Source organism: Oryza sativa, chromosome 7 (genome assembly GCF_034140825.1).
Source record: "Oryza sativa Japonica Group chromosome 7, ASM3414082v1".
In the NCBI taxonomy this organism is placed as follows: domain Eukaryota; kingdom Viridiplantae; phylum Streptophyta; class Magnoliopsida; order Poales; family Poaceae; genus Oryza; species Oryza sativa.
In genome coordinates, this window is record NC_089041.1 from 8,690,466 (window position 1) to 8,700,313 (window position 9,848).

A 9,848-nucleotide genomic window follows, 5' to 3' on the forward strand; every position below is an offset into this window, starting at 1 on the left:
CTAAATCTCTAGCATAATTGCTGATTAAGTCAAAAGGAACAGCACATACCCAAAATTTTCATGTATTTACGTGCAAATTGGGTTCACACCCAAATTCACTATTTTTTTAGAATTAAATAGACACATACCCAATTTAAACAGGTTCAAAAAGATTTTATATACCTAATTTTGGGCCATAAAAAGTTAAATTAGGCACATGTCCAATATAAACGAGCATAACAATTTAAATGGGTATACACTTAGCTTAAACGAGTATGGGAAATAAACAGGGTTTTTTGGCGTTCATACCCAATATTTGGGTATATGTTCGTGAATACGTTTACACATAAATTTGGCACTACACCATGACATGGAATTACCAACAGACATCTGTTGGCAAAAATAAACAATTAGTGATAACATATCTGTCGGTAAAGGTTTTTGGCAAACTATATGTCAGCAATAGTGCATAATGAGACATGGTATATGTCAGTAATTCTAAATATATTTTTGGTCAAAATATCTGTCAGTAATTGTAAGAGTACGAGCTAATTATATGTCAGCAAAACTTAGTGGGTGTATATTAGACTATTAATAATACTATATTGCAAGCCCAAAAAGCCCATCTAGCCTATCATATATAAACCAAACCCTAATTTCCCCACAACCTTATCCTTTTCTTCCCTACCCAGCCGTCACGCACTCACGCTTCCTCCGGCGGCGGCAAGGCGACGGCATCGGCGGCCAAGGCGCGGGCGGCGGCGGCGAGCAAGGTGCGGGCGACGGCGGCGGCGGCGAGCAAGGTGCAGGCGACGTCATCGGCAACCAAGGCGCGGGCGGCGGCGGCGGCGGAAGCGGGAGGCGGAGGAGTGGGAGAGGCGGAAGAGGGGGAGGAGGAGGAGGCGGCAGAGACGAGAGGACCCCGTGGATGTGCTCGGGGAGGAGGTGATGGGGCGGGTGATGGAGCTCCTGGACGCACGCAGCACCTGGCGCTGGGTCGCCGCCGACGACCGCCTCTGGGCACCCAAGGTCCCCCCCCTCTCTCTCTCTCATCACAGCCTGCACGGCTCCTGTTCGACGAATTGCCTGCGAGGGGCACTCGATTCCCCCTCACGAGCGGTTAATCGAGCAGTGGCTACTCTCGTGTCTTCTGTTAGGATCGAGCATACCGTATTCGGGAGTGGTGTTGATTAGGAGCTTTTATAGAATTCTCATTTATTGATTGTCCAATCATGGTTGCCAAAAGAGAAAGAGCGCACATTCGGCTAGTGTGTTCTAAACTGTCTAATTTTCATTGGTATTTTGCAGGCTTATTTGATGAGAGCTGGGGCTGTCATTCATAGCCATGGGATGGAAACTTGCATTGCAACCATGCTTAATACTGGTGCAAAAGAGTTTAGGGTGAACCTACTTGTCTCTTTTCCCCATGAATCTTAGCTAATGCTCCAGTTCTGCTTTATATTTCTCATGAAGTTAGCTGTAATGTTTACAGAAATGTGGTAGTACTAAGAAAATGCACTATTTCTCATGTAGTGTACCACATTATGGACATTTTCTGTCTGATCTAATGTATCAAATTGAAAAACGGATAATTGTTCATATTTTTAGATTTCCGCTTACTTTTCCATTACAAGAACTTCAATGGTATTAACAATTAAGTGCTAATCTTCTATATGATGCACTATTCAATAAATTGGAGATTATGTTTGCTCCATTTCCTTTTCATTTCATGGCAGACATTATTATATATGTACTAGAAAGAGTGGTGAACATTTTTTTTTAAGATTTGATCTATTATTGATTTCACACAGACATGCATCAGCTATCAGGACCAGTTGGAATAATTGAAATGCTAATTGAGAACTTTGCATGCACCACATAGTACAGCAACTACTCAAGCCAAGTTCTATTTACTAGTGAAGCCATTTCCAACTTATATCAATCCATTTATTAGAAATATGCATGTACATTGTGTGTTTACTGAGTTTTTACTTGTAGAATGTACCATCCTAGTATAATTATTTTAAATAAAACTCCCTTAGTTGATCTCTGCAAATTAGGTGGCTAGCTGTCCTTGCAGTGAGTTGTCGTAGTACAAATTTGAAACAGTCTTCGGGCTTCAGATTTTCCATCTACATTAATTATGAAAATGTCACCTACATACATCTCAATTCTAATATAAGTTAACATTTGCAAGTGGGAGCCAATTAAACTGTACTTCAGCACTTATCTTCTTTTTATTTATTTACTAGCTATGATTTGCGACCTGTGGGTGAGCAATCAACTTCTTGCTGAAGTGTCAGAGAAGGGTACCTGAAGGAACAGAAGATCAACACTAACTTAAAGGCTCATACATCATGTAAGCTAAAATCAGTTTGTTCCCATAGTTTGTGAGATAAATTGCAATCCTTGCTGCTTGTAAATTGTAATTGAATCTGTTACGATTGCAATTATACTGCTTCAACATAAATTTCTCATAAAATGGAACTGGTAATTTAATATTGGTGGATTGTGAGAATATCGAAGCTATGCTACAGATTGAATTAAATGGAACTACATCAGTTATGTTATTGACACTTATCCTGCACATTTGACACTGATCTTCAATTCTGTATTGAAATAGTAGGTGTTGCATAGATTACTTAACATTGAATGGAGTATTATTATAATCTATATATCTGACCCTTAATACTTTTGTCTTTCTGATAATCTGATTCAAGTTTTTAGATGCTCAACTTATCATGGCGGTCACAAGATATTTTGGAGTGGCATTTCTCTACAAGGGAAATGCCTTGCCTGTTGTAGATTTGCCATCGTTTTGTCTCATTTTGTAGATTGTATAGGAGAATCTCTTTTTGTACAACTAACCTATGTACATGGCATTTGTAATTAAATGGAATTGGTATATTCAGTACTAATGGAATGTGGATGCATGAGAACTGTTGGTGGTATATTCAGTTCTAGATCAGTAGGAATTGATTCCATGAACTATATTTTTTTTAACCCAATGCAGGGCACACTAACAGAATATCTGTCAGAAAAACTGATATATGCAAACTGCGTATCTGTCAGTAATCCGTTAACTGTCGGTAAAGGACCATCTGTCGGTAACTTCCGTCTGTCGGTAATTCATTTGTAGGACTGTCGAGTTATCTGTCAGCAAACATTTATCTGTCGGAAAAGACCTTTGCCGGCAGCACTTGGCCTGACAGACCCTATCTGTCGGGAAAAGTTATGCTGACAAATAATTTGACAGCATATAGGTCCTTTCCTGACAGATATGTAGTAAGCAAACTTGGGGCATGGTGTAGTGATACCAAATTTTTCATGTATTTACATACAAATCGGGTTCGTACCCAAATTCACTATTTCTTTTTGAGAATTAAATAGACACATACTCAATTTAAACAGGTTTTAAAAAATTGTATGTACCTAATTTTGGGCCATAAAAAATTAAATTAGGCATATGTCCAATATAAACGAGCATAACAATTTAAATGGGTATATACTTAGCTTAAACGAGTATGGAAAATAAGCAGGGTTTTTTGGCGTTCATACCCAATATTTGGGTATATGTTCATGAATACGTTTACACATAAATTGGGCACATACCTAAATTTTTCATGTATTTACATGCAAATTGGGTTCATACCCAAATTCACTATTTTTTTTTCTGAGAATTCACTATGGCCCCATATACCCATCGACCACACTGTAGGTACCTACGTAATGCAGACCAAACTCATCATGTATATAGCTATTCTCTATTAGATCTAAATATTCAATTTTCCTAAAATTTCCTTGAACACTAGTAAAAATTATATGTACGTACAGATATACCCTAAAAAATATAAAAGTAATGTCATACTATATGCGCCCGAAATTTGTGCAAATCTCATCTCATAATCCAAACACCATACATGTATATTTTGTGTCTAAAATTGGAAAGTGAGCCGTAGTGCAGCAATAGCGAAATTAATAACACCGTAAATGGCAAAAAGAGATACGGGTACATTACCATATACCCAGCCGTAATATATGGTATACGTAAGCAACTCATATATCAAAGCGCGCAAATACCGCGGTTCAATATTTAGTTTTAAAAAAATGCTTTTGTTTTCCATATACTTAGTTTCCATGTTCCAAAATATGCAGTACCCATGATTTCATAGATATATTACCATTTATTCAAACATCATATTTAAAGTGAGTTTCCATATTTCCATGATATTATTTCCAATTACATGGACATTCAATGTTTCCATTCTGACCTTTACACGCACATAATATATGGAAAGTCTTTCATGCGCATTGCATGCATGCATAGAAACGTACTATTTACTGTTCATAAGTATCGTGGATTATATGGCATTCTCCCATTCATTCACTTTCCACTAATAAATTCTAAACGGGTGTATACCCATTAAGCTAATATACTGAAATGGTAACTCTGATCATCAGCAATCCGACGTCTCACAACCATGGAGCCCATACTCCATGGAGCCCCATCCGAGCGTATATAGTAGATTTGTTTGGTGCTCCATGATGCCCAGGCTCCATGATTTAAATCGAATATATACTCAATTCGAAATGAGTATAAAATTTTTTTAACTGTTTAGGTATTAACATTAACAACTTTACTAGTTCAAAACAAGTTTGCACTGAATTTAAACATGTTTTTATTAGAATTTGATTCTAGGTATATAGCATCCAAACATATAATTAATTAGGTATGTAATATTGGATTGTGAAATAAAGTTAAAATTGAGTTGTTTTGTTGCTAGGTATAGGTATGAATTGAATACTTATAACTAGGTATATACTCACAATTTAAAAATTTTTAAAAAATTGGGTGAATTTGTGTATTTCATACAATGGTGCCCGGGCACAATGGTGCCCCATATGAGTGTCTTATATGTATATGTATATGTATATGTATGTATATGTATATGTATATATATGTATATGTATATGTGTGTGTGTATATATATATATACATATATATGTATATGTATATGTATATCTATGTATATGTATATGTATGTGTTGGAGGCTTGCCATGGAAGGCCTTCGGCCGAACCTGCCGAAACCGAAAAGTACAAGTATCAGGCTCACACCGAGAGACAAGAGCGAAGCCATACGGGCGAAAGCCGTGACGGTGGGTAACACCACCTTCGTCAAGTGGAGTTCCTGGCAGAAGGCAGAACAGGCGAAGATGATGTGGCGAAAGCCTCGGCACACGAGCACGGGTTTCGCCATGGCACCAAACCCTGTTGACGGGAGAATCGGCGGGCCGCTACGCCCACGGGGGATTTCGTCCGCCGGTGGGCCGAGCTATTTAGGCCCAGTGGGGGCTCGTGTGTGGGTAAAGGACACAATGTGCCCTTCATAATGTCCCTATCATAAGGGTAACTATGTAAATTCCCCTGTATAACCTGAACCCTAGTAGTGGGAACGTGTAATGGGGCTATAAATAGCCCCCTAGGGCCATGTAATAGGGGGATCCGAAGAAAAATCCTCAATTTAATACACTTTACTTCTTTTCCAACCACTGTTGAGTAACCACGTCTTTCGACGTATGCAGTTGTCGTTTCAACAACAGCTTGCGCCGACCGTAGGGACCTCCGAGCGAAACCACTGAGAGCAAATGCCACCGAAGAGGGTCATGAAGGAGAAGTTTACAAGGCGAAAGGAAAGCGAAGTCGGAGGGGAGATGGCCGCCAAAGAGGGAGCAGAACCCTCGGCGCCCATCGCCGAAGATGGGGGAGCGCCATCGGCTTCAGCACCCGCGCCACCACTACCGCCTTCGGCTCCTGCCACCTCGATGGGGCAGGTGCCGAACACGGCTGACGCGGCGGCAAGGGCACTCCAAACCAGGGCGGAGATCCTTTCGACAAGCCAACTGCTGTTGCCCCAAGCCACTTCGTCACAGCCGGCAACGGTTTCGACTGTGCTCGCCGCCGCACAAGTCAACCCTGACCTCGGAACACAAGCCGAAGCTGACATGAAGGCCATGCGACAGAACATGACACGACTCCAAGACATGCTTCGCCAGATGCAAGAACAACAGCAGGCGTACGAGGCGGTGAGGCGGGCCAAGGCCGCTTCGGCCCCAATCCTCCAGTATTCGGCAGGCTATGTCCCACCCCAAGTCTGTCCACAAGCACCGATCCAGCCCCTTCAGCCACAAGCCACGCAAGCGCCAGTATACTTCATCGGGCAGCCTTCGACCGCAGCTATGCATCTGGCCCCTCACGTGCAGCTGCAAGCTCAGCCGGTCGCTACCCAAGTACACCCTCAACCGCCTGGCCAAGTGTCACAAACAATGGCAAAAGGGGCTTCGACTCTACAGGCGCTGCTCCAAGCTTTCCTTCAACAACTCAGCCAACCCCACATCATTTCAGGTAGAACCCCTTCGGCCAGCCGGAGAGGAATACAAGCCAAGGTGTGCCTAGTTGGTTGCCGTCGAATCACCTGGGTCTGGGGGCGTCGCCTTGGAGTCAAGGACCGCAGTTCGACTTCATCAATGCTGCTCAGGCACCAAGTTCGGCCGCAAGCCCCAACGCCAGGCTTCGGAGCAAACCAAGCACCAAACCAGGTCGCCATGGCATGGCCCCAGCCGATGTTCGACCCATCCATTGTGGCTCACCATGCATCACCAATCGGAGCCGGGCAGCCGAACACCGTGGCCCAGCCTCACGCGCAAGCCATGACTTCACCTTTCGCCATGCCGTATCCGCATCAAGGTGCCGTGAACAGGGCAGGGGGCGAAAAGGGGGTACCACTGAGCGGGGGAATCAAGATCCGTCCAATCCCACCCCAGTTCAAGTTCGCACCCATCCCATGCTATTCAGGCGAAACTGACCCAAAGGAGTTCCACTCCATCTACGAGTCCGCGATCGAAGCTGCTCATGGAGACGAAAATACCAAGGCGAAGGTAATACATCTCGCTCTAGACGGCATCGCCCGTTCTTGGTACTTCAATTTACTAGCTAACAACAATTACTCATGGGAGCAATTGCGTGATGTCTTTGTCCTTAACTTTCGAGGCACCTACGAGGAGCCGAAGACGCAGCAGCATTTACTCGGCATTCTCCAGAGGCTGGGGGAATCGACAGATCTCATCATGCATCACCTAGCGGTCAAGCCGGATGCCAAGCTAAGGAAACAGAAGCTACGCAAGATGTCTGCTGATCGCCAAGAAGCAGCAAAAGGCGAAGTCCAAACATTGCTCAAGGCTGGGGTCATTCAAGAGATCGACCACCCCGAGTGGCTGGCAAATCCAGTACTGGTGCGGAAATCGAACGGCAAATGGCGCATGTGTGTCGATTTCACAGACCTAAACAGGGCATGTCCGAAGGATGATTTCCCTTTGCCACGGATTGACCAACTCATGGATTCGACAGCTGGCTGCGAACTCATGAGCTTTTTGGATGCGTATTCCGGCTAGCACCAGATCCACATGAACCTGTCCGACATCCCCAAGACAGCCTTCATCACACCATTCGACACCTTCTACCACCTCAGGATGCCTTTCGGCCTGAGGAATGCCGGGGCAACCTTCGCCAGGCTGGTGTACAAGGTCCTTTACAAGCAGTTGGGGCGAAATGTGGAGGCTTATGTCGACGATATCATCGTAAAAAGCCGCAAGGCTTTCGACCATGCGTCCCACCTACAGGAGACCTTCGACAACTTACGCGCGGCGGGTATGAAACTAAATCCTTAGAAGTGTGTTTTCGGTGTTCGCGCAGGCAAGTTGTTGGGTTTCCTTATTTCTGAAAGGGGTATCGAGGCGAACCCAGAGAAAATCGATGCCATTCAGCAAATGAAGCCCCCGTCGAGCGTACGCGAAGTACAAAAGCTCGCAGGCCGAATTACGGCACTCAGTCGATTCGCTTCAAAGGCAGCTTAAAGAGGCTTGCCCTTCTTCAAGACCCTTCGGCGAGCGGGAAAGTTTACCTGGACACCCGAATGCCAAGCAGCGTTCGACGAGCTGAAGCAATATCTGCAAAGCCCGCCCGCTTTGATCAGCCCAACACCAAGAAGCAAACTGCTACTCTACCTGGCAGCTTCGCCAGTGGCGGGCAGTGCAGCCCTTGTCCAGGAAACAGAGTCGGGCCAGAAACCAGTTTATTTCATCTCCAAAGCCTTGCAAGGAGCGAAGATAAGATACATCGAAATGGAGAAGCTTGCTTACGCCCTAGTGATGGCTTCGCGCAGGCTTAAACACTACTTCTAGGCCCAGAAAGTCACGGTGCCATCACAGTACCCCTTGGGTGAAGTCCTCCGGGGTAAGGAAGTTACCGGCAGGCTCAGCAAGTGGGCGGCGGAGCTATCTCCCTTCGACTTGCATTTTGTTGCCCGCATTGCTATGAAGTCCCAAGTCCTGGCTGACTTCATAGCCGAATGGACACCGGCATTCGCCCCTGAACCCGAGCCTGTCGAACAACCCTGGGTGATGTACTCCGACGGCTCATGGTCGCACAAGGGGGCAGGCGCTGCGGCAGTGCTTACTTCGCCAGGGGGCGTGCCGATTCGGTACACCGCAAGGCTGCAGTTCGACACAACCAACAACGCGGCAGAATACGAAGCTATTCTGCTAGGCCTAAAAATGGCGAAAGCATTGGGGGTTCGACGCTTGCTCATCCGAACTGATTCTAAGTTGGTGGCAAGTCATATTGACAAGTCCTTTGAGGCAAAGGAAGAAGGAATGCAGAGGTATCTGGAGGCTGTTCGATCTATGGAAAAAGTGCTTCGCCGGCATAACGGTCGAACACTTACCTAGAGGCCAGAATGAGGAAGCGGACGCCTTGGTGAAATCTGCTGCTTGTGGGGGCCCGCAGTCGCCTGGCATCTTTTTTGAGGTCTTGTACACACCAAGTGTGCCCATAGAGAGCCTGGACATCATGGCAATCGACCAGGCGAAGCTGGGCGAAGACCCAGAGGATTGGCGGACCCCGTTTGTAAAGTACCTCAAGAACGGCTGGCTCCCAGAGGATGATGCAGAAGCAAAACGCCTACAGCTCAGAGCGGCAAAGTACAAGCTGGTCTCAGGACAGCTATATCGCTCCGGGGTGCTCCAACCCTTGCTTCGCTGTATCTCCTTAGCCGAAGGCGAAGAAGTGGCGAAAGAAATACACCAGGGGCTTTGTGGTGCACACCAGGCCGCGAGAACAGTCGCCTCCAAAGTGTTTCGACAAGGTGTATACTGGCCCACCGTGCTGAGAGTCTGTGTCGAGCAAGTCAGGAAATGCGAAAGCTGTCAGCGCCATGGCAGAAGCCAAACCGCGCCCCAATACGAGTTGCAGCCTATCGCACCAATCTGGCCATTCGCCAGGTGGGGGCTGGACATCATCGGCCTATTCCCAGTGGCGCGAAACGGTTACAAGTTCGCAATCGTAGTCATCGAATACTTCTCCCGATGGATCGAAACCGAACCACTCAGGACGATCACTTCGGCAGCAGTATAGAAGTTCGTATGGAAGAACATCGTTTGTCGTTTCGGAATACCAAAAGAATTCATCACTGACAACGGCAACCAGTTCGACTCTGACAGATTCAGAGAAATGCGCGAAGGGCTAAACCTGGAAATTAGGTTCGCTTCAGTCATGAACGACAAGATTCTTGAGGCGCTCAAAAAAAGGCTTGAGGGGGCGGCGAAGGGTAAATGGCGAGATGAAATGCTATCTGTTCTCTGGGCCCTTTGAACAACCCCCATGTAGACCCCCGATTTTGGAAATCGGAAATCTTCTGTGTTTATCCGTACCAATCCCTGGATCAGTAGTTGGTACACACATACATAGTTGGATCACAACGTATCATGAATGAATTCAGGCTAAAAGAGTTAAATACTTACATTAGGGCCAGGT

The 9,848-nt window shown here is 45.5% G+C and overlaps 1 long non-coding RNA gene across 3 annotated transcripts; it reads left to right on the plus strand.

Annotated features, from left to right (window-relative positions):
* The first annotated feature begins 650 nt into the window (after positions 1-650).
* LOC107281479 (uncharacterized) lies at positions 651-2,930 on the plus strand. Of its 3 annotated transcripts, none has more exons than XR_010742644.1 (4): positions 651-1,008; positions 1,288-1,380; positions 2,232-2,338; positions 2,700-2,930. It is a non-coding gene; the product is annotated as an uncharacterized lncRNA (long non-coding RNA). The 3 variants fall into 3 exon arrangements; XR_010742645.1 differs by having other exon boundaries at positions 2,707-2,930; XR_001547165.3 differs by lacking the exon at positions 2,700-2,930 and having other exon boundaries at positions 2,232-2,555.
* Positions 2,931-9,848: the final 6,918 nt, after the last annotated feature.